The sequence below is a fragment of the Manis pentadactyla genome, chromosome 12 (assembly GCF_030020395.1).
Source record: "Manis pentadactyla isolate mManPen7 chromosome 12, mManPen7.hap1, whole genome shotgun sequence".
Classification (NCBI taxonomy): domain Eukaryota; kingdom Metazoa; phylum Chordata; class Mammalia; order Pholidota; family Manidae; genus Manis; species Manis pentadactyla.
This window is the reverse complement of record NC_080030.1, coordinates 98,967,904-98,994,338: the sequence shown is the minus strand read 5'-3', so window position 1 is coordinate 98,994,338 and position 26,435 is coordinate 98,967,904. Positions and strand designations below refer to the sequence as shown.

At 37.8% G+C, this 26,435-nt stretch overlaps 1 protein-coding gene across 1 annotated transcript in view; it reads right to left on the bottom strand.

Moving 5' to 3' along the window:
- The window catches only part of FUT9 (fucosyltransferase 9), a 160,786-nt gene extending 145,233 nt beyond the window's left edge, over window positions 1-15,553 (bottom strand). Inside the window, exon 1 of the mRNA XM_036890428.2 lies at window positions 15,474-15,553. The gene's annotated coding sequence lies outside the window, so the exon portion shown is untranslated. The remainder of the gene's footprint in view (window positions 1-15,473) is intronic.
- Window positions 15,554-26,435: the final 10,882 nt, after the last annotated feature.

The window sequence follows — 26,435 nt, the reverse complement described above, 5'->3', positions numbered from 1 at the left end:
TTAGAGGTAGCTCAGCCTCAGCACCTAGGAAAATGCTTCTATTCAACAAAAGCTCACCAGCTTTTAGCAGCTTTAATTAATCAGGAAGTTCTCAGTGACTCTCAGAGTCTCAGAGGTGAGGTCACATAAGCTACAAAGTATTATAAATATTTTTTTCTCCTGTGAAATTCAACCTGATATATTCAAAATCTTAGAACAAAGCTTAGCAATGGTTATGAAATACTGATAGTAAATGGGCTTTCAATATTTTTCATACCTTTATCAGAAAAGTGGTTTGCTTTGAAATTCCTTTTTATCTGCATAAGGTATAATTAATTATACAGAATTTCAATTCCCAATGTAGACAGTTGAAAACCACATGTAATTGTTTTAATAGTTGGATTCTTTTCTTGGATAGCAGCATAGAAACCCCTTTCTAGGAATCATAAAATTGTTGTGCCGAGTTGAACAGGATGCAAATCTTGCCTGAAGTTTTCTTACAATTGCTATAATAATAGGTACTGTTCATCTGCTCCTCAGGTGGCTATTAGAAATAAAAGCATATTATCCCAGTAGGACACTCTTATCTCTCTGGTTACACAGTCTGCCTACAGACAGGGCCTGACTTAAAGTCGGGAACCTTAAACATTGTGAGACCTTATGAACGTGGAGATAGTGTTGAAGTGACTTCCACATTTCATTCCTGGTTAAGAATGGACAGTTCTGAATGAAAAAAACATAGGTAAACTTAACTGCCTATTTTTATGTATGGGCAATTATAGTACATTTATTTTTAACATTGAAATTTTCAACCTATGTTTCACAGAGTCATTTCAATTAGGTTATCAAGAAGAGTACAATGTAAATAAGAACTAATGTAATTTAGGTCTACTCAGATATTTAATATGCATATACAAGCGTATTTGAGTATATGTGGACCTGCCTCCCTTCTCCACCACCTATCATCTTTCTAGTCTATCTTTGCTACAAATATAAATGCATTATGAGAAAAAAAAATTACTGACTGAATAGAGTCAGAGACATTAAATTAAGCAAGATCGTTCATGAATTAAATCATATAACTTAAAAATATGTACCATAAACCTCTTTATAGTTTTTAGGGATAGAAATCTAATGCTGAGCTTCCTAGCAACCAAGAGAATTACTCATTCAATAAGATCATTAATAAAATCAGTATGACCCCTCTGAAAAACAATGTGTGAGAATCATTTCTCCTGCAGATTACCATAAAAGGACCCTGTATAATATAATGAACTGGATTTTTTAATAATGTCCTTATTTTAATTCAACAGTGTGTTCCATAGGGCTCAGTGTAAACTAAAAACATAATATTAAAGCCTAGTTCAGTGAAATTAGTTCTGGAAAAGGTTAGAACAATGCATTCCTAGTCCACAGGTGTTAAATTTAGATCTCTAAATGCAGGATTGGAAATTGGAAAGCCATTTAGGCCGAATTTGGCTACAGCTCTGTTGCATTTATCTTATCACTTTTATTTAGTTAGTTTGAATGAATGCCTAGGAACCAGTGTCTCTCAAACTAATTGTAGTGAAGCACCAGTTTTGTTTTTTTTAATGTCCTATCCTTCATGAATCAAGAATTTTATGAAATATAATTACAAATAAATTACTAGAGAAAAAGACAGACAAAAATACAAGTCTGCATTGTCTATTGGATTTAATAGACATAAATTACTTTCAACTTCTATAATATGTTCTGAGTGCTTCTTCTCAGTTTCTGCATTTATTATGGTCCAGTAAGAATCACTTTGTGAAATAGTCTTGGCATGTAAAACATGCTTTGAGTAACACCATTGTCTTGATGAAGGCTATCACTTCATTTCTCCACTTCCCACTGTGACTCAGTGTCTTATACTAGACCTATTTCATTCATTTACATTGTCGGCTTGGCAACTGGGAGTAGTAAAATTTTGGACCAATTGCCTGAGGCAATAGTCAATTCTTCAAAAAATGTTAATGCACGCAATTAAGATTTTAATGAATATTAGACGAAGGGAGTCAAAATGCCATTTCCTGAAGAGTTACTAGGGCACAAATATTCTGTAGTACCACCTAAGAATACACCCTCTGTTAAATAGCGTGCAGTTCATGGTAGGGAGCAGATAATCTTTTGGCAGGCCAAGTTGCTGCACGGAGTTCTGTTCTTAGGAAGCGGCTCCCCTAACTGCGTGGAGGTAAGCGGCCTCTGTCTATGATTTCTAGTCTTGGCTCCAACACATAGTAACCACTCCAGCAAGCCATGTAACTACTCTGAATTAACATTTTCTTATCTACTAATCAGTATGAAAAGCCTATCTCAGTAACAACATATTTTATTCTAAAGATCAAAATAAAATAATGTGTATCAACACTTTGGAATGATGCAAAGTGTGATCTGAATATATTAGGTTATTTGTTTTGTTTATGCACATGCATTCGAATGTTCAAATAGCAAGGAATTCAAAATAAAGTGAAACAGTCATGGCTGCAAGAGTGCAACTTTTGAGGTGTCATTGACACATACTTTTATATATTTCACAAACCCTCAGCGTACCTATTATTGTTGTTTTTGGCAATTATCTTTCAGAGCAATATAAAACCTTAAAAATGTTTTATATTTACCTTTATTTTTACCATTTCTGTGGTTCTTCATGTCTTTATATGTAGATCCATGTTTCTGTCTGGTATCTTATTACTACCACATGAAGACCCTTTTGAAACATATTTTGTTGTACAGATTTGCTGCTTTCTTTTCATCCTTGATTTTCTGTAGTTTGAATTTGATATGTAGTGTGTATGTGTGTATGTATATTTAGTTTAGTTATCTTCTTTGGAGCTTTCCAGACTTCTTGGAAATGTGATTTGATAACTTTCATTATTTTTAAAAATTCTGAGGAAAACATCTAGACTGTAGCCTGATTTTTAAATAAAATTACTTCTCTCTCTTCAACTATTTCTTCTGCTTTGTTTTCTTCTTCTTCCCGTATTTCTATTACGTGTATAATAACCACTTAGTATTGTCTCAAACTCTTGGATATTCTGTTCTGATTTTTTCTTAATTTTACTCCTTTCTTTTTATCAGCTTGGTTATTATCTAAAGACCGTCTTCAAGCTCACAGATTCTTTCCTCAGAGATACTGAGTCTAGTAATAAGCATATTCAAGGAATCGTGATATGTGGTAATATTTCCTTTTACTTTTTACCATTTTCATTGGAATCTTTACTATAGCTTCCATTTCTCTGTTGAAATTCTCCATCTGTTCATGCATATTGTTCACCTGTTCCATTAAATCCTTTAACATACTAATTATTATATTAACGTCTCTGTCTGATAATTCAAAGTCTCAATCACTCTAAGTCTGGTTTCCTTCATTGCTTTGACTCTTGACAATGGGTTGTTTTGTTTCCTTGCATTTTTGTATAGTTTGTCATTTTTTATTAAACGACAAACCTTAAGTGTAAACAATTGAGACTGATGAAAACAATTTATGCCTGGAACAGGGCATGCCTCTTCTATGCTAAGGCCATTAATATGGGTCATTGAGCTAATCCCATTAGCAGGTGAACCTTAGCACATGAGATTTCTAATGCCTCATGCTTAGGATGGGAGCTTGGGACTTGAAGGTCATGGAATTTTTTGCTTTCCTTACAGTGGTGGCTTTGCACCTATTTTACTGAAGGAGGGTTCCCCCTGTCTCACACCTTTCAGTATTTCTTGTAAGTACCTGATGGAGGTCCACATAAAAGCAATAGTGAGTGAGTACAAACTCTCCTTTGTCAGGGGTTACAAGAGGGTCTACACTGTCATTCTAGCCCGTGGTGACCAGGTTGTTTTATACTCTGCCATATATTACACCATTTGCATGACCTTTTTTTCCCTGGAGACATCTACCCATGGGTTAACAACTCTGGATATTGGTTTGCATATTTGAACTCAGCTTTCTGATGGATTCAAGAAAAGTTATAATTTTGTAATTCACCTGCCTTTCTCTACTGTTATGGTGGGATAAACACTCCTTCCAGTTTTGTTCAGCCTGGGTATAACAAGAATCCTTCAGTTCATGAGCTTTGATTCTTGGGGAAAAATTTCATACCACTGTAAAGTACAGAATTTATTTTCCAAGAGTCCACTTAATTTTGCCATGAAAGTATGATTCTAATTAGTTCCTCTGTGTTCACTATATGCTACTTGCTGCATTACTATATAATATTCTGAAATGTCCAAAATTATCCTAGTGGCCTGGAAGAGTGAATGTCACTTGCTAATTACCTAATTGGAAAATACACTCATTTCATTTGTTATAGACTGAAATGATTATTTCTTTCCAAATTATTAAGTATGGGGAAAACAGGATTTATTGAATGAGAATTCATAGTGTTTAAGGGATTTCTACATATTATCTAATTCCACATTCACAATAATCATGCAAAAATTTTACAAAAGGAGAAAAAGAGTCTTAGAGATATTAAGAAATTTAACTTTGGTCTCTTGGCTAATAAAAATTCAGACAGAAATATGAACCCAGTTTTCTTATTACGGATCTATTCATTACTTCTATATAATGCAGTGTTTCCATGGAGCCAGATGAAGTCATTAAGCGACCTTCCATGTTTCCCATAAAACTTAATCTGTCTTGTGTCTGATTCACTACATCCTTTTTCTTCTTCTAAATAACATGTAAATTTCATCAGTTCTAAAGTATTTATGTGTTAATGTTGCTATTAAAGTAACAAGGCCATGTAGGGACAAGACAGTTACCAAAATCCTTTTTACTATAAGGAAAACAATAAAAATTCAGCTAATCAAAATTTTAGAATTCTTAAACTTCAAAAATGACTCTGGAACAAAAATAAAGCCCTTGAATTGAAGTGAAGTGTAAAGACGGCCAGTCCATGAACAACCAGCAAACACACAAGAGACAGAGCCCATCACTTCATCTGCTCTTTCAAGTTCATGCACAGAAGGAAAAGGGGCTGTCTGTTAGGGAAAGGCTTTTGTTCATGTTTTTGTTGCTTTTAGAATAAGAGCAAGTAATAAGAGGCATAGAAGTTGAAGCATAGGAGCAACAGAAGTTAAAAACTTAGAGGAAAAAGGATGGGCAGAAGTGCATCAGACTTCAGGGTTGGTAGCACTGGTTCTAAGAGCAGTAATGATAGGGGTGGGGTGCAAGGCAGGCATGCATGAGCAGCAGACGTTTGAACATCACAGAAAAAAGTTCTATGACAAAGAAATGAAGAAAGAACATCTGTGTCTCAGGGCAAAAGGTGACAGGGAAGTAGGCTCATCTTTAGTCAACCTCTTGGATAAAGGGGAAGGAGTATCAGAGACTTGAAACTTCTGAGGGTTAGAAGAAAAATCCATCCTGGATAATATAAATCAGAGATTCCCAAACATTTGATGATTAAGCAAAGCCTTACATTTTATTTTGCGGTCCCCGCTCAATTTCTAAAAGTATGTAAGCTATACAGAATCTTAAAGTTTCACAATAAATATGAAGTAATTTTAAATGCTTCAGGTTATCACAAAACTAGACAGAAGCATCCGAATTTTGATATTTACATGGCTATGTGAACCAATTATCATAAGAACTCTTAAAGATTATTCTAGCTCATTCTACACATCTTCTATTCAGTTATTCCTTGGGGGACATAATTTTCTAAAATATATGATGGTAAGGTTAAAATGGGCATGTTACCCTCTGTTCACCTCCATAATTACCCACCATGGTTCAGTTGGGGAACTAGGCACTAAGATGTGATGTTGTAAAGTCATAATATGGTACAGACAAGCCTGGGCACTATCCTATTTAACACAGAGGAAGGGCATATGTTTCCAGCCTGGGGTATAGGAAATGTCTATTAGAGAAGATGACAGCTATGTTCAGTCTATGACACAGTCTACAATTAAGCAAAATAAACAGTGATGAGCTTTTTTTCTTTGATTATTTAGAAAAGTCTAGGCACCCTTCAAACTGGTATTAGAATAAAGTATTAAATAAAGTATTAGAGAAACATTAAGGCCATGGGAAATATGCATATACCCCCTTTTTGTTTAATGATTTTTATTTACAATCTACTATAATTACACAAAACTGATATTTTTTTTTATATCCTGTGTTTTAGGCTCAATTTTTTTTAACTACCTGACATAGAAATTCTCAATTCCTTAATATTCCCTACATTATTCCTTATATAGTCAGGAGCAACAAATTAAGAGTCTAATGTTGTATTTTAAATACAATATATTTACTTCAAACTTTTCTTTCTGGGTTTCTGTCTTAGTGAGAGATTCATCGATCTCAGGTCTCACATATTTAATTCTTAGGAAGTAGCAAAGATGAACATCTATCACACCGCAGATAAGGAACCTACAAAAACCAGCAGTTACTGAAATCTTCTGTCATGATGGGATACAATTCTACACATCTTATGAAAGAAGCTCTGGTTGCTTTTGTTCTGAACTATTTTTAAAATATGTTTGTAAAGTGAACAGCCTTCGAAGATAGCAATAGCATCTCCTTCTAGTGCAAAGGGAAGTACACACACCATCTGCTTTAAAAGCTTTGTATTCCTTACATTCAAGGTCCATTTCTTGTCATGTTTACATACAATTTGGTCTGCTCTGTGCTGTCTTATGGAAATTGGGGCTTAGGGAAACTGTGCAAAAATGCTGATACTTTTACTACTGCTATTGCTGTGAGTAGTAAATTGTTCTCTATCTCTGACCGAAGAGTCTCATGTTTTCTGCCAGCATCATCGATCTGTGGAAGGCTTTCGAGTCAGCTTAAAAGAAGACGAACATCTCAGACCCTTCAGAGTTATTGATAGGGTTGGTGATGAGGATGGGATGCTGACAGAGACATGGTGTTCTTTCTGGAAAAGGAGGGATGAGGGCTTCACAAGTCCATTAATGGGATTTGAAAGAAGTCTATAGGAATCAGTAGCAAATTATATAGTCAACTAGGCTCCACTTTTTTTGCCTGTTAATGAAGAAGCATTGAGGTCACTGTAGGCTAATTGGAAATAGGTAAAATACAGTTTCCAAAATACTGTTCTGATGCTAATTCACCTGTAGGTGGAAGGGCTTGCTTACCAATCTGGTGGCCAGCCTCTGATCTGAGGCACTGGTTACGGCTGGTTCTAAGATTTGTACTGGGTAAGTAGAAGAAGGTTGCTCCCAATTTCAGAAAATAGAGAGATGTTCAAATTTATTTAGTGTGAAAGGGTAAACTCCATAATGGAAACCATTGGAATCACTGTAACTTTTACTGGTTCACATGGGAAAGAAGGAGGCATGGCACATATTGCCTGTAAAGGAATAATGGCAAGTGGTATGTTGTCTAATGGCTAAAATACTCTTTCATTCTGTCACGCCAAACTTAAATCCATTTGAAAGTTACAGTATAATATGAGTTTTTTCCAGTGGGTGTGGCTTCTATAAAGGAGCTCTTTCTTGAGGAGATTTTCCTGAGATAGATAGAAAAAATCCAGGCAGTTCTTACTGCCCTGGATTGAATCTAGAATTCTGATGAAGTTGACCAATTGGATAATGAGAAAGAGACCTTAAATCAATCTAAATAAATTCTTGAAGTCATCACCATTGTGACTACCACTTCACCAGCCCTGATGTGGAAACTACTGAGAACTCAAGAGATGTTATATAGACAATGGGGCAGCTAATGCCCCAAATTAAGGTGGATTCATTCCTTTAAGAAGTTCACCCCTGTTCAGGCCAAGACTGAATCAACTATAAGCTGATTAGCAAAAAGCAATGTGGCTATAGTTTCTGAGTCCAGGGATTCCCAAGACTGAACTAGAAGGTATCCCCCATGAGGGACTTGCTCCCCCACATAGAGTATTGGGTGGACCAAAAATATTTGAAGTGCATTGGGTTATGCCATGAGCCATTGCCCTATAGTGTGAAACTGAAAGTACATATGAAGTTTTTCTTCTTTCCTGCTCCCTGATTCTCTCTGCCTCTCTACGTTGTCCTATGATTTAAAGAGAAGCATGATTAGAAGCCGAGGTACTACAGCCCCCAGCAGGGATCAAAGGACATATGCACCCCCCCTGAGCATGCTGAAGAATTCAGGGAAGAGAGGGAATCTAACTTTTATGATATGTTGCATATGGATGCCCAACTTGCTGTTTTGCCATATATATAGAATGCTCAGATTCAGCTAATGGGGTTTAGGCAGAATTCACAGTGGGAAACACAAGCTAACATGAGCTGAGGGTGGAAACTTTGGGGCCAATTTAAGGTACTATTTTTATTGTTTCTACTTCTGATTATGCAGTAGGAATTAATGTGTTATATGCTTATATTTCATCATCTATTAAGTGCCTGAAGAGATTATCACAATAGTAAAAGGCCATAAGAAGAAAGAAATGCTAATGGAACGTGTAAAACCCTTTCCAGTCTTCTCCCTCTTTCTTCACAGATGGTCCAACAGAAACAGTAGAAAATCCCAGGAGGAGAAAAGGAAATCACAGCCCTGATTATAGACTTGAAGATAACATGAAGAGTTAAGAGATGTAGTATCTTAATACAACAGCCCTGTATGGCCAGTAAAAAAGAACTGGAAGCTTAGATGGGATTGTCACCAACTGGTCATGTAACTGAGTCCACTGTACAGACTAAATGTTATACTATCCTGGACTGTGTCAGTGCTTCTTTCCCATCCCACTGCTTACTGAAGACAAAGACCAATTCCCTTTCATGTGTCACGGCCAACAATATACATTTATAGTCATGTCCTCACCCCCAAGTTCTACAGTTTACCTCCAGAGGTACCTAAATGCCGCTGCCATTTGTCATCAGTGGGTGGATAGTATGAGTGGCTCTACCTTTGGGTGTCAAAGCTTTAACTACATAATGAAATCTCGTTGATGATGTCAGAAGCTTCCATTAGCAATACCTTGGCTGTGGTGTTATCACACCTACACAAGCTGGGTGGCTGTTAAATCCTGACAAATTCAAGGCTCGGCTTGACAAAGTTTCCTAGACAGTATGGGCAGATTTGCGATGTTCAATCCCTCTGGCAGTTAAAAAAATACTGTCTATTCAACTGCAACCAACAAGATGCCCAGCATCGTACTGGACTCCAACTGGCGACAACATGTGCTTCACTTGGACATTCTACTTAGATCTTCATATCAGCTAATCCAAAAACTGGCATCCTTTGACTGTGGCCCAAATCAATACACTGTGTTGGAAACTGTCCATTAAGCTGTGGCATGCACTCTATATTCAGGGCCCCTAATAAACCTGTGAGATACATGTCTCTGTGGCTAGTAATTATGCTGACTAGAGCCTCTGGAAAAGGGAGACAGCTTCCATTTGCAGATGCCCATTTTTGTTTTGGACCGGTCGTCTCCCTAACATGCAGGGTACACTGTACTAGCTACGCCTCTTTTGCAAAACAGCTATTCGCTTGCTACTGAGCTCCTGTCAAACCCGAACGCCTGACCACGGAGTCTTGTGAACTGTCCGGCCCACTATTTTCATTTGGGATGGGTCAAAGTGAATGCCTAACCGTGTGAGAAAGCGTCCTACAGACCTCAGTCACCAAACGGAAATGGTGTGTTCAAGCACTCAGCTTGCCTGGCTTTCCTGGCATCTCAGTTTTACATGAAAAAAGAAAATGCCTCTCCCCAACTGTTGCAAGGGTCCTAAATTTAACTTTCTCCTGAATCTGCCATCGCCTGCCAGACAGCTCTGACCATGATTTGATCTACGTTCCCCTTAATCTTAGCAAGAAATGTATTAGAAACAGCAGAGGATGGTCCCAGCTTCTGCATTTCTCATGTGAAATACCTGTCAGCACCTCTGCATCTCCTTCCTACTGCCACTTCTGTAACTATTGTTTAGCCCTTCCCTGGGACAGACAAATGCCAGCAGGCTGTTGATATGGGCAAACAGGACAAGTTAGATTGACTGCCCTCATCAAGCCCCTCCTATACAAGCACTAGAATCAATTATTTATGCTTACCTTAGAGGATAAAATCTCAGACCCTTCATGGGGTCTCAAAAGTCTGCACGAATTGGCAATTAAATTAGCCCAGTTGTCTCCTGCAGAACAAGGCAGTAAAGCCATCATTACCATCCATTAACATATCACTATATTCCTTTGTATCACACAGTTTTACCTACTCAGTAAATAAATGGTCACTATCAAAGCAAATAGGGTAGACAGGTTTAAAGTTACCAGTAAATTTAAGTAGTTTTGGTTAAAGTAGTTTGTAGACATTTGATGTTGAATAGATAGTATATATATTGTTCACTGTCTCCCTTTCCTCTGTCTTCTGTACATTTCCCTTTGAATGTTCCTTGAAGATTGGATTTCTTAAAAAACAAACTTGATATTTCAGACATATTTTACATTTTCTTTAAAAATTACCCTATGAACTATGAAGACTGAATCAACCATTGGATTCATGAGTATGGAATTATCTATATCAGTTCAGAATAATAAGTTTCTGCATTATCAAAAAAACTTTGTTGGAGTTAAATATGGGAAGCAAGAAACACATGCTTTGTTAAAGATATATAAAATATTTTTGCACCAAGACTTAGTCAAGGCATACCTCCATCCATTTTGGCAAAGAATATTAGAAATATTAAAGCTCAGTTGTAGTCTTTTTTTCTATAGACATCCTTGTTCAATAACATGGTGTCTGACATAGGGTAAGGCCAGCTGTTGTCCCATTGCTTCTTCCTGGTTACTGTAAACTGCTTGAATCAGAACCTATGCTGTATTCATTCTCCTTTCTTTCACCACCCATTTCCTGCCATGTAGAAGGCCCTCAAGAAATAGAAGCTGAATTATACTCCCAAAAGTTAGGCTATGGGAGCCTCAGAAATATTTCTCCTTTCAGTTAAATCTGCATCTAATTGGTTTAAAGCAAGCCATTTCCTCAAACAAGGCTTCCTCCTTAGTGTTTGAACCAGCCACCCAGCAGTCCCAGATCACAGATTCCCCAAACTTCCATCAACGTAGACTCAGAGAGCTCAGGATTCTTGCACATCATGTAATCAAGCTATCAATCTATTACGGCGTTACTCTTCTTAGATGAGATGACACCGATGAGCCAGCATCACCAGGAATATATTGGAAAGCCTGTTTTTCACCCAGTAATGATGATGGTTCCCATTCATTTAGTTATTCACTGTCACTGATCTGCCTGGTCATCAGTGAAGAGAAAGCTGCAAGTGCCAGGATTCAACTGCAAACTTCAAACTTTGTGAAACAAATTTATCTTCCCCGATCACCTGAGCTAGTCACCCACAGACCTCAGGGACAAAATAACAAGAACACATGGATGCGCAAACTTTCTCTGTGGTGACAAAAAGATTAAGTAGTCATAGCAATTAAACCGTAAGTTTATTTCCCCCTTTTTCCTTACAGAAATCAAAATATGTTTTTAGGAATATTTTTCAATGAACTGTCTATTGAAGGTTAAAACAGCAGTATCCTTGGCATACGATTACCATGAAGGAAACTTATACCATAGGAATGAAGAATTTATAAATAAAATTTAGCAAAGATATTAAAAGACTTTTAGGTGGGCCTATGAGAGTTAAATTTTTTAAATATTTAAAGTATTTCCCAAGTTTTAACCTGGAGGTGGGAAAGAGTGAGCAGAGAAACATTTCTTTTAACAATGCTATTTTTACTTAATTTTGTTTTCAGTTTTCTTTAATACTGGAACTGATTTCTCCCTTATTTCCTTCTTAAAATAAGGGGGGAAACTAATTTTTACTTTATAGAAAGATACACAGCATGGAGTCCTGAGACCTGTATTCTAATTCTATTCCTATTAACTACTTAAGAACATTGGATAAGTTATTAGTAAAATGATGAGAATGGAATGGCTTCTATGTCCTCTAACAGATATCTAAATTCTGTGATGCCTTCTATAAAGAATGCCAACCATTCCATCCAACTAGCTAAATGAATAAAAGTGAATTTCACAATCACATGTAAAATTATAGAATCTAAATATTTCCCTTCTGAGGGATTTTTAATTGTATATTAGAGTTGATTTTATGAGAGTGTCACTTTGATAGCATTGTTGTAAATCTCTGATGGAATCATAAGGTTACTTTTGAAACAGCAGTTTTGCTTATTTGCTTTTAGAGAGTCCTTTTTGTTAAATACTCCTTCCACTATAGAATATAAATAGAAAATAAAGCCATTTGTAAACATTTATGTAATAATATGATACTTACATGTGTAATTTGGGGATTTTCTGAACTCAATATTTGAAGCATTTTGTAATACACAACTCTAATGAATTTGTAAATAACACAAAAATCCAAAAAAATTGAATAATATATTCACAAATGTAAATAAGAAAATATGAAAGTTATACATTAAGTTATGAAAATATATTTTGTAGTTATCCCTTAAGTGAATCTTCTTGCCTTCATAAGACACTAAATCACTTGGCTCTGTGTGAAGATATTGTAATTTCAGGTGTGTGTGAATATGTGCATTTGTTTTCTTTCAAGGTTTGTTTGTTAAATTTGTCTAGAACTTTATTCAGGTCAATTAGTTTACATAAAATAGTTTGCCTATAATTTCTGGGTTTTACTGAATAAATTCAATGAATCACTTCACACACAAAAATTGTATTTTTATTGCTGTAATTAAGGTGATATTTCTTAAAATCCAAGTTGGAAAACAGCTGTTATCCCAAATACCAAAATAGAACTTGTATTTACTTACCTTTACTTGAGTAAAGGATTTAAGCAAGTATCCACAGATTTCTACCTTTTTTTCTCTCTCTCTCTCTTCTCACCTGCTTTCTTTTCCTCAGCCTTCCCCACCTTCACCACAGACAAACCAAAAAATGGTTTCACATGAAATATTCAGCTAACAGCTGTCTATTGGTAAAATAATCATAACATTTCCACAATTTTTCATTGCTCTTTACCACTATACACCTTCAATTTAGATTCACCCCATCCTCTAGGTGGCACAGAATTATGAGCATTATAAGATGGACCTTAATGATATTCAAAGATCCCCCCTTCACATATTGGTATGGCTTATCTCCCTAAGTATAGTATTTAGCTGTTTTGCCTAGCCTTAATAATGATACTGACATTAAATTTAGGAGGATCTTGAGTTCCAGCTCACCAAGACTTCTTAAGAGAAATTCCTGCCATAGTTTACAGAAGATTATTTGCATTCTCATAGGCAATTCTGAGACCATTTTATTATTGCATGTATACAAGCATGCATCCTTACAAAAAGTACACTGCAACATTTCTGATATTACCTAGAATTTGATGTTAATTAGAATTATGTTACATTACATTGTCTTGCACTTGTCATTTACACAATTATGGGCAATAATTGATCAAAGTCACCATTGCTCCTTGTTTTCCCTTTTGTTCAACTGAGATGTATCTTTTCTAAAACAGATTAATTACTGTTGGACATGTTGTATACAGTAAGTGCTCCACAGTTATCCAAAGAGTAAAAGCATTTAGAGAAAAAAAATTTAGATCATCTTTTAACTCATAACTTCCCTACTTTTTAGCCATCTGGTATGACCACGTGTAAGTATTTGCAGTAATGGTAAATTTAAATAGTTTTGCATATTCTTCTTAGTCAAACACTTACTTTAACCAACTAAAATTTCCAAATTTAGAAATATAACAATGTGGTCATTCACAGCCCCTCCTGATTTTAGATGCAGCTCTCCACATTTACTTAAAACCATCTCCTGTCAGTGAGTTGCTCCTATTTAATTTCTGCCTGTGCCTACACAAGAAAAAAAGAAATAAAGGTTTGGATGCAGTCTGAGTTAAAACAAAATTTAAAAAATCCCTCACACTGGGGAAGGCAAGATTCGAAGGCAATCCTCACTAGACAAATCCTTTAAACAACTGTTCGACTTCCCCTTTTTATTTCTTGTGTAGGCAGACACTTGCTTAAGGTGAGGCAGCATCCATCTTTCTCCCTCAACTGTTGAGAGCAAGAACGCTAATTTAGTACTTGTTTCCTCAAAATTATTGAAAAAAAATATTATTAATACCAGAAAATTTGTATTCACACACCACATCCTCAAATGGGTACTTTTAAAGTTTCTAACCTTTATTTCTGAATACTCTTATCTGCATTAGTTAGAACACAAGAGCTACGACCGAGGATTTTAGAGATAAAATATGCAGAAATGAATACATGCACATCACTTCTTTAAAACACTAAATCATAAATTGTGTGAAGATGGTTTTTTTTAAGACTCCAATACAATTCAATATTTAAAATGTCTCTTCCTGTTCTCACTCATTCCTTCACCTCCTTTGCTTATATTCATTCAGTGAACACAACTCCTCTTCTCTCTCATACCAACTAGAAATATTAAAACATTAAACATGGTTTCAGAAGAAAGGGCTGCTGCTCTAAGAAAACTTCTATAGGAAGACGGTGTGGATGATAAGATACTACACAACACTCCAAGCTCCCACAGTGCAGGAGCTTTTCAGAACAACGTTTTGGGGTCCTACTCTACCTCTCTCCTAGCCACTTACCCCTAAAGAAAAATAAAGGTTTCAGCTTAGTGCAAACTTAAAAGATTTTTAAAGGGTGCTTCTATCTTCTCCTTCAAGGAAAAGCTGCTTAGCCTAGAGGAGCTGAGCTTTTCATGGTGTTGCTGAAGGAGATGCATCGCCCAGACAGGTGCACGTTTCTCAACCTGAAACTAAGGCTGATTCCGAGGCGCAGGTAAAACAGAAGCGTCCCCTCCACCAGCTAAGACGCCTCTCAAAGGATAGAACCAATGTGATCAACGTGAATAGTTGTACTCTTGAAGACAACAATAACAAAAAGTTTAAGTCTCAAAAGACTCGTGTTTTGCCTTTCTTGGCCCACGTCTGATCATACTGCAGGCAGCCCAGGTGCCGAGAAGCAGCAAAGTTTAACTGTGCCATCCAGGATCCCCGCGTGCCTGTGGCAGTTTCCTGCGGCGACTGTCGGGAGGGCCGGGCACCGTCGCGTCCAGGGAAGGAGGTCAGAACTCCCCGGGGGAGAAGGGGTACGGCGGGGCCGCGGCTTTGGGGAAGGAGGGCAGAGGGATCAAGGCCGGACTTGGGGAGCGGCTCTGTGAGCTCGGGCCGGGAATCGGGGCGCAGGTGCGGGCGGGCGCGGGCCGGCAGAGCGGGGAAGCGGCGGGGAGCGTGGGGCCCTGGGCGCGGGGGACCCTGCCTGGGGCGGCGGGGGCTGCAGGGGGTGGAAGCGCGGGAGCCGCCAGGCGCCGCCCCCGGGCGCGAGCGGGGGTCGGGCTGCCAGCAGGTGGAGTTGACGGCCAACTGGCCCTCGGGGACCACGGCGCGGCGCCCCCCGAGCGCCCCGGCCTGCGGGCGGCGGAGCCCCAGCGGGAGGGCGGCGGTCCCTCCCGAAGCCCGGGGGGCCCCTCCGCGCGCAGCCCGGGCGCCCGTCGCCCTGCGCTCCCGGGGCTACTCACCGTCCGGGGAGGCCGGCGCCAGCCGGGCGCGCGCGGGGCTGCGGGCGCAGGCGGCGGGCAGGGCCGGCAGCGGGGGCGGCGCGGTCCGGGGCGCGGGGCCAGGGCCGGGGGGCGCCGGGCGGCGGCCGCGGCGGCGGGGCTCAGGGCGCGGCGGGCCGGGAGCGCGGTGGGTCCGCAGCTGCCGGGCGGCGCGCGCGCTCTGCCCATCGCCGGCTCCGCGGCCGCCGCGCTGCCGCCGGGCGGGGGACGGGGGGCGGGGAGGGGAGGCGCGCGGCGGGGAGGGAGGGACGGAGCGCGGGCGGGGAGGGCGAGGAGCGGGGCGGGGACCGCCCGGGGGCGGCGCACGAGCCCCGCGCAGGGTCCGACCCCAAGAGCGCGGAAGGAGAACCCGGGAAGAAGGGACGCGTGCCCCGCGCCCCCCGCCCGACCCCTTCGCGCCTTTTCCTCCCTTGGCCCGGGCTGCGGGTGTCCCAGGCTCGGCCGCAGGCCCGGCATTCAGAGCGCAGGGGAGGGTGCTGACCCTGGGGGCGGCCGCGAGCGCGCCCGGCGCCACGGGCCTGAGGCACCTGTGCGCCCACCGAGCGCCGCCGGCCCATGGCGGCGGCTCCCCAGCCGAGATCCGCAGGCCCTTGCTCTTTCTCCCTTTCCGGTCAGATTATGATCATGCATGTGCATCCATGACATCGGTGGGGTCCCCACTATTGCTGTCTGCTTCCCTGGGCGCTCTTTGGCACACGGTGTCCAGCCAGAAGGCGCTGGCAGGGAGCTCAATGCAGGCAACCACCGCCAGCTCCTCGGAGCTGTTGTCCACACGGGGGTGGTGCCGTTTGTTTGTGGCCAGGTTAAACAACAAACAGGGTAAAAACGGGAAAAAAAGCTGAAAGAAGAAAAAGAAAGGAAAAAAAAAAACGTCCTAAGCCCAATTGCCTGGGACCACGTTCTCAGTGACTTAGGACGGTTTTATGTGTGAAGGGCACAGGGACAGCCCCTCACCTTCTGTCTTGGTTTTCCTTCTGTTTCCCAACATCCTAAAAAATTAGAACACAGTTTAACACGTTTAATTCAAATATTTCTCAATCATTTTATTACAGAGCGTTTCGTTTTTACCCAAATTCTCCTAGGATTGGACTTGCTTTCCTATTGTGGATTTTCTTTGCTCTGTTAGATTGTGAACTCATCCTGTTTATTTGCAAACTATAGAGTCACATAAAAATAGATATTGTATTGAGGGCCTGTACTCACAAGGTAGAGGGGGTGAATCCACACATTCAGTAAATATAAAAACAATTGGCACATTATTGACTGATTTGCATGAACCATAATTTTGTTTCATAATCTTCACGTGGCAGTTGAGGGTAGGCAGGGAGCAAGTAGACACATAACATGTATGAAAGATATAATAGAAAAATTACTCCCCTCAAATAACAATATATAGAGTGATTATTCCCTGTGAGCACCTTGGAAAGCAAGAATTTCTGATTTTGTTTGCATGTGTGTACGTGTGTGCGCGTGCATGTGTACGGGTGTGTGTGCGTGTGTGTGTGTGTAGGGTAATTTTAGTAGTCTTTCAGTTAGTTGAGTCACTTTTTAAAAGCCTGAAGGATTTTATCCTTTAGAGAAAAAAGGCACTTTATTTTACCTGTTTGTCTTGCATAATACATGTACATAATTAAAATAGGTGCATAAATGGTACTTGCATTATGGAGAAACATTTTAAATGCAAAGGCCTACCCAAATATTGATGAAAAGCTTTTAGCTCTTCCCATATGCATTCAGATGAGGAAAAAATAACATTGGTGATGAAGTATGACTTGATGGTCTGAATTTTTTCAACTTGCTATAATCTTTCCTGGGGAGTATATCTGCCAATGAAAGTATTTGTTTTCACGTCTACCTGATAAACTGAATGAGAGAGGCATCTCTTCATTAAGAGCAACAGATATCAAACTCCTCTAATACACCTCAGGTTTAAGAGGCATATGCTACTGTTCAGATGCTGGTCATTGCATATGCAAATGAACCATATGCTACTCGTAGGAGGAAAATGGTTGTTGAAGACCTATACCTCATTCGACAGTCTCAGTGGCGTCTATATTATGGGCTTGAGCATTTTTACATACAAGTGGTTACTTGGGCAGGGAGTCGTTGCCAAGAATTAAATCTCCATTTTCTAGTCCCTGTTTAAGATATTCCTCACGCTCTCTTTCCTAAGGTAATCCATCTTTGAGAATTTTTGCTATTTTCCTCCTCTACTTGATCATGAAACTGTAATAGCAATATCTGTATAGTCTTTTTATGATTGCAAAAAGGTAAAGAACAAAATGCAAACTTAACTGCCTTAAAGCAAAGCAAAGAGAAGGGATGGCATTTAGAGCACAGCAAGACAAGTTTCTAACGCCTTACTCCCCAGCTACTTGGTGGCCAGAGATAAAAATAGGATGATAAAAGATGAAATGGCATTCCCGTTCTCCAGCTGGAGAGACCTGGATTTCAGTTTAGGTTCTCAGGCTGGGTGAAAACTTTCTGTCACCTCTACCACAGTGTTCTCTCCCTGTTACATTTCCTTGCTCTTCCTTCTACATCTGCTTTAGTGTTACACTGTGTTATGCATTAAAACATGGGAAGCAAAATAAATAAATAAAATTAAAAACTTTCTTTTAAACACTGACCCTTAAAAATAATTCTCACACTGAAATTTTCTGAAATCAGAAAGATTGAAAACCCTGTCTTTGAACAAATCCTGCACAGGTGACAAAGAGACTGGTTAGTGAAGGAAATGTCATTTATCTAGTTACTGAACACACATATTGAATAAGCACCCCTGTGGGCACGTACTGTGTTAGGGTCTGGGGCTATCACATTGAGGAAAACTTGTAACTGTTCCCTCATGAAGCTTGAAGTCTAATGGTCCTACAGAAGTGTTTTTTAACTAAGATGTGATGATGGTGACTACGATAACAATAATAAACTAAGCCCAAAGAAGAAACATTTATTAATTAAATTATAGGCATTAAGAAGATTAGGGGTAAAGGAATATACATTATTAGGCTCTTCTTGGGCCACTTCTTATCTGAGTTGTTGGAAAAAAAGAGGAGAAAGAGAGGTTAGGGACAAAAGTAACATTTATTGCAGTGAAAGAAAACAATTGAATTTGTTTTAGGTCAGTTAAAATGTTGATGAACCTTAATTGATAAAAATAAACATCTGTTTTTATTGGTGGGAAAAAATAGAGAGTAACAAATATCTTGGAGGTTGTAGAGATTCCTGAGCAATCATGTATGTGCTGTGTAATACACACGATTGGTACTGCTGAACACACGGCGAACAGGACCTGGAGAGAAGATGATAACAAAAATCAGCCATTTTCCCTCTCTCCTTCTGAAAAATACACCAAAGCAACAAGGAGAAATTTTTTTAAAACTATGAATTCTTTTTTCAGCAAAATCAGGAGATAGATAATCTGCAGTTTCCAAAATGTATGTAAAAGATACAAAACTGCTGAGATCAACCAAAAGTCACAGAAAAGGAAGTAAGGAGAGAAAGATAGTGGGGCCAATGACGTCTAATCTTAGAAAGCATCAATACAAATATAATTCCTCCAAGGGAGAGTTTCACTCTGTATTGCAAAACTCTTTCCCTTCATTATAACAATAGATTCAGGAACTGAAACTGGGCTATAGTTACAAAGGTAAGAAAGGAAGAAGCATGGCAAGTTGTGGTTAATCTCACAAAACCCAAGATAGGTATACTTCTTGAAGGTGACTTCTCATCTGGATTTACCAAACTCTTTCCTCTTACTTACAGTAAAATGTCTGAGAATTGGAGTGAGTAGGGCTGGTGATAAAAGCCCTCTTGGATATGTCCTGTCCGAGGTAATGGAGGGCTACACAAAGGTTAAACAGAAGAGATGTTTGCAAAAAGCAGTTGATCTCTTCATCATCAAAGACCACGGAACCTTTGTAAATTGCAGATGGCTAGTTTCTTCTTCCCTTTTCCCAGGAACCTAGAGGAGAAAATTTTAACTTGGTTAATTATGAGTAATAAAAAAAGAATGGGCACAATATCAATACAAAAATAATATAGGACAAGACTTACAGAGGAGCATCAAGTTGTTGTACCAATTGTTGAGGAATGCATACCAAAACAGTGTTGCCCTGAAGAAGTTGAAAAATTTGTCCTAACATTCTGCCATGATATTTCATAAAGGGACTGGGAAGGAATTGCTTCTGTGAAGGAAAATCACGAGGCACAAATGCAAGAACTTGGGTTGAGGGAATTAAAGGACCTGACGACCCAAAGCTGGCGTAATGCAGGAAAGAAGTGGATCTAAAAACAAAACCACCACAAATTAAGAATGAATGTGGAATAATTACAAGGTAAAGTGCACTCTGAGTTAAACACAGTAAGGAAAAAGAAGGCAGAGATGAGAAAGCCTAGCGATTGAATTGCAAATAAAGAGAGAAACTGAACTAGAGAGAATATGAAAGATGGAGAAGATGGGCAAAGGTAATCCACTGCATATGTAATTAGAGACCCTGAGAAAGAAAAACAAATAATGGAAAAATAAACATTGAAATATATTGTTAAAGAAAGGAACATTGTTGAAATGAAAGAAGACTTGAAATTTCATTTTTAAAGGACTCAATGATTATCAGGGAAAATTGTCATCACATAAGATGTTTCCACGTTACAGTAACTAGAATTTAAATATAATACAGAATCTTCTGGGCATGCAGGCAGAAACAATCAATAATGTGTAGGAAAATATTGAGACTGGCCTCAGATTTCTTCACTGCATTTCTTCATGCATTCATAGCGGAGTAGTCTTTCAAAATCAGTAGAGGAAAGCTCGTAAGATATCAAAGAAAATAAAGTGAGAGCTAAGGGTTTTTATTTTATTTTATTTTATTTTTAGCCAGTCTTTCAAATGTAACAGTTGGACACAGTTTTGAATACACAAGAATAAAGGAAAATTATTCTCATGAACCTGTCTTCAAAATAGAGGATGGAATTTAACTTTATAGGAGATAAATAGAAGAGGCGTCCTGGATCGAGGTTTGATTGTAAGCATTGAATGTATTGAACTGTTGATCAGAAATGTGAGGATACGCAGATTAGAGCAAAATAATAAATGCAAATTTCATAGATCCTGACCATGTAAAAATGATATATCTAAACAAAATTTGGATGAGAAGAGTAAAAGAAGATGGGATATGAAAGCATTTCTAGTGGTCAAGAGTCAAAGAAAATCACTTGAGAAATAACTAGTGTAACATACTTAACAATATAAAACTAAACCATAGCTAAGTTAATATTAAATAAATCATGTAGTAAGGAGGAAGACAGGGAGGAACAAGAAACACTGATCTTTATCATTACTTATTTTAGCAAACTAGCAGATATAGTCTATAAAAATAGAGAAATGCAGTTAATTTTTAAAGGAATAATTATAAAAATAACAAAGAACAAAATAAAAATCATAAATATTGAGAAAATAGACCACAGAGTGTAGGAGTGTTATGAAGTTAGAAGACATAACCATAGCATGAAGCAATATGGCAGAACTAAGAGTAAACATATCCTTCATATCAATAAATGTAAACAAGGTTGTCTCATTTTCTAAGAAAAATACAGATTGTTAGATTGGATCACAAAGCAAAATAGAATTTTAGCCTTATATCCAGAACAAGAAAACTCAGAATGTTTGAAAAATGAAAGGATAGGGAAACATATACCAGGCAAATGCATACAAAGAAAAGCAGGAATTGCAATCTTAATCAAAGACAAGATGTCATACAAACCAAAAGCATGTTAAACAAGGTGAAGAAAGATAGTTTATGATTACAGTTATGGGAACCTTGCTATGTATACAAAAGAATTGTGACTATCTATGTGCCAAATAGTACAGTACCAACATAACTACATCAGAAATAATAATTCTATAAGAAGATAGCATGAAGTCCACTATTAATAGGAGTCAATACATTTGATTCATGAGAGTTCAAATGTACAGACAATAAGATATTAATGATTAACTATTATAATACTCTTGCCAGACCAATCTTATGAGCATCACTGGAAAATCCTAGTTAAAATTTTAAGAAATGCACCCTATAAACACCTTAAAAATAACACAATGCCATCAAGTGTGTGTTTTCTTTCCAAGAATATAAGAATGTTTCTATACTAGAAAAGATATTAACATACTTTATCATTTCCGTCATCTATAAAATCAAAATAAAATATCAGTACCCACCTTATGGAAAGTTTTACAATGATTTATAGAGTTACTGCATACAAATCTTTAGCAAGAGTTCCTGGAATATAGTTAGTCCTTTATAAATGTTATCTGTTGTGTTTATCTGCTTTCCTAAGATATTAAAAAATGAGTATGCTTACGATAGTAATATAATTCTTGTTTTCATTTTCTTGGATAATAAACTTCGTGTTGACTTATTAATGTGGTGTTCTCATCTTTTGCCCCTTCCTCTCTAGGTTTTCATTATTATTTTTCAGGACCTCCATTCTTTTTGCATTACTGTTAAAATCCTGCTAAGCATTAAAATGAATTTGCAAATTCTGAGTATACTGCAAACTACCCATTTAAAATAATTTCAAATTGTAATAGTAATATATTAGTGCACTCTCACTTTTTTTAAATAGACTATTTTTTAGAGCAGTTTTAGGTTCACAGCAAGATTGAGCAGAAGGTACCGAGAGTTCCCATACACCCCTGGCCTCCTCTCTGCACACAAGCTCCCCCGCTATCTACATTCTGCTCCAATTGATGAGCCTGTATTGACGTCATTATCACTTGGCCTGTAGTTTATATTAGGGCTCATTCTTGGTGTCGTACATTTTATGGGTTTTGACAAACATTTAATGACGTATGTCCCTCATTAGAGTATCATACAGAATAGTTTCACAGCACTGAAACTCCCCTGTGCCCCACCTATTCATCCCTCCCTCTCCCCGACGCCCTGACAACTACTGATTTTTTTCACTGTCACCATAGTTTGGTGTTTTCCAGAGCGTCACACCCGAATCACACAGTATGCAGACTTTTCAGGTTGACGTTTTTCTCTTAATAAGATGCATTTAGGATTCTTGTACGTTTCTTATATGGCCTTTTTTTTTTTTTTCACTGAATTCTCCTTTTTAAAATATTAAGACTGTCACCAGCTTTGTTTTTGCTAGTCTTGGGCCAGTATATTTTATTGAATCAATATATATAAAATTTTCTGAGCTTTCGCCTCCTACGTGTTTAATAAGTGGCATATATGTAGAATATCTTTGTAAGATACCATGAAATTTTGTTTTAGAAGATGAGTTTAACTTCACACTCATGAAGCATATTACCTTTGGACCATCACATTTTGCTATGGTTATTTACTATGGTTATTCCTTTTCCTTTTTTATTTTTTTCCTTGTTGAGTTACTTGACTTCCGTTCCATTTTGTATTGGTTTGGCGTTTATTTCCTTTTCGTTTTACATTTCTTATCATTCCCAGATTCATTTTCATTCCAGTAGTTATCTTCAAATTTTTGACATCAATATCTTAGACTGAATTGTTATATCAAAAATAAAAATTTATCATTGGCAATATCCTACCCTGAAAGAGAGAAAAAGGTGACCATCCTCTGAAGTACCTCAGCGTCCCATGTTAATCCACCTCACTTCTTGCCTCATCACACTTGCATTCATATTGTTCCCTTTTGGAGTTTAGTATTAAATCATTAGTAAATATTTTTAACCATGCTTTATCAAATTTCAGTAACATTTATTCATTTCTTTTTTCAATTATTATTCATCATACTATCTTTTTCAAAGCCTTTGCTGAATAATCTGTTTGAACTACTATCTAAATGTGTATATGTATGTGTGTGTGTGTGTGTGTGTGTGTGTGTGTGTGTGTGTGTGTGTGTGTATTCAATAACAAAGAAAATGAATATTCTTTCGGACATACAAGGCTCATTGAAACTATGTATACAATATATTTTATATACAGTTTACATATGTTGTATATTTATATTACATATAATTTATATATCAATATATAACAGTCCTTATATCTAACTATATGTGTAATAATTATGTAATTATTTATACAATATTTTATATATATTGTATATCATACATAACATAAACTGTAATATATATTATATGTATATTTCCAATGGGCCCTGTATTACTGAAAGGATATTCATTTTATCTTTGCCCTTGAATTATTTTATATTTGCCCTTGAATTATGGAAAAATGAAGTTATTATAGTTTATAATTCTAGGTCCACTGTTACACTTCCTCAGATAAATGACACTGACATATTTTTTCTTCTTTCCAACGTTGCTGGTAGGAAGTCTAATGTTACATGTTTCTTTATTTTTAAGCAACCTCTCTTTTCTTACTCTTCAGTTTTAGGAATTTATTTGTTTTTTTCTATTCATCCTTCTCTGAAGTGTCACTTTAACGTTTTATACTGTTTGACACTTGGTAGGCTTCTTCCAACTAAAAATTGGGTTTGGAAATTACAATTAATTTTTAAAAACTGTTTCCTGGTGTTTTTCCATTTTCTTCTTCTGAATTGTCTACTAGGTAAATGTGAGGAGAGAGTTAATATAGCACAGTTTAGCTGCTCAATACTTGCATGCTTCCAAGTGAGACTGGTTCCAGGACTGACTCACAATTTCTTTGCAATTCTTATTTATCTATTTACAGTCTACCTTACTTTATCTTATTTACAGTCTACCTCCAGTGGCTGCTCAGTGGCCCTCAGAAAGTCCTTTACGTTAATGACTAAAGATATTCATTCACACACCTAGAGGAATGGACTGTGGTATTCTAGATTGTCAGGGATTCCTTCGCACAAAAATCAAGATTGATGATGTGCACCTGGTTTCACTGTTGAGGGTCCTCAGTGTCAGTTACCATGATTGGTTGCTTAGCAGGATTTGCCTAGGTGGCGAGACCCATTAAAACCTCAGACCCTGAAGACTGGAGTGATTTTCCTTGGCCAGAGTTATTTCACACAGGTTCCCATGGTTCACTGCTAGAGAGGAAGCGCATTCTTCGTTGAGACATAGAAGGACTCAGAAGCAGCATATATTTTACTTACTATTTCTACTCTGTATCGTTTTGCTCTAATAATCCATAGCCATGAGTAAAACTTGCTTGGAATCCTATAAATAAAACGTGCATGGTATTGACATCCCCAAAACAACAAATGTTGAAACATTTGAATTTAGCCTCTATTTCTTTTCAGTTTTCATTCAAACATTTCATCTTTTTATCCTTGTTATCATTTGAAGTGATTTCTTAATTTGATTTTCTACTTTACCAAATTTTCATGTAAATAAACCTGATCTTTTGTTTATCCTATCTATTGAGGGGTTTTTGTTATTGTTTATGTCAATAATTATACTTCCCCTTTACAAACCTTGATTTGGTTCTGTGCAAAATTTCTGGTTCTTTTGCAAAATTGCCTCATCTTGATGCATAGCCACTTGTTATTTTACATAACCTACCTTTCTTGCTTCATAGATATCCTTGCATAAGTTTTCTCTGTGTAGAAAGTATATTTGAGTATTTAAACATTTTTCAGATTGTGATATTACCATTTCCACAAGATAAGTCCTTCTTTTGTTGAGAATATTGTCTTTTCATCTATTGGGCATGGTCTCATGGTTGTGCTGTCACGTGGTATAACATGTTATGGTGTAACAGTTATTTGGCAGGGAGAGAGGCGAAGGCCCTGTAACGGTACAATCCCTATCTACTTAATGTGGTGCTGTTTCACCTTTGGTTTTGAAAGGGAGAAGGGGGAGATGAAATAACAGGTGGGAATTATGATTCCAGCTCCCAGATTTGAGTGGTTTTAGGTACCAATTCTATGTATTCTGCAACATCTCAGCCACCAGAAGAGTTGGGTGAAATTGGACTTTGTTATCATATGCATTTTTTTATTTATATTTCTCATTCATAAAATTTCCTTTTCTGTTTTGCTTACATTATGTTTATGAGACTATGTAATATATATATGCATTTATGTTTATTTAGATTTTTCTTGATCTTCAGGAATTTATTGAAGCTGTTCAAATACCCCTATAGACATCCGTATCATTCACCAGATCTCCATTTTAATATTTTGGTCCAGCTTCTTGCTTGCCCCAAATTTCATCATTGCCCAGGCTGATATGATGTTGATCAGTTACCACTGATTGTTTTCAACAAATACCCCAGGGAAAAGGGTCTTCTCACTGTGCTAGTGTGAGTGTTGAGTCATGTCAAATAAAGAAAATCCCTGTGACTGGAACTTTTTGAGGTAAGCCAGACAGATCAAATCATTAAATTATCTGGGGATGGGATTCTTTGTGGAGCTCATATACAGTCTACCCCCTCCAGTGGCTGCTATGCTGCTGGTTTTCACAGCTGGTGTGTTTACAGAGCTATTGGTTTCAAGACCACTTCAAAGCTTGAGACAAGGGAACTGGAATAGAAGTTAAAATGTGACTTAAGGAATTTTTGTTATCCGATAACTGCTCTTAAGGAATTTTTGTTCTTCGATAACTGCTCCTCAAATTGTTGCAAGCACTTGGTTAATTTCCAAAGTTCTGAAAAAGTTGATTTTCATAATTTTTGACTGCACTTTCATTGCTTTTTTTGGAGATATTCAGTGGTTCTGTGTTACTGTAACAGCACCCACCCCGCCATAGGTTCTTCTTGTATTGTTTGACTAATGCAAATCCCATGGTTATATCTAATACCAAGTGCACAAAGAAGTTCCATACTACCATTTTCCAGAATGATAGCTGAATTTATTTAGTGAATGGCTCTACTAGATGGCAACCACTACACTGAGTGTATTAGATATTACTTGGCAAATCAGTTGAATCAATATGTTTCATATTGCTTTGTCATGATGACCCCATCAGTATAATGATCTTATGGTTTAATTTGTTTAGAA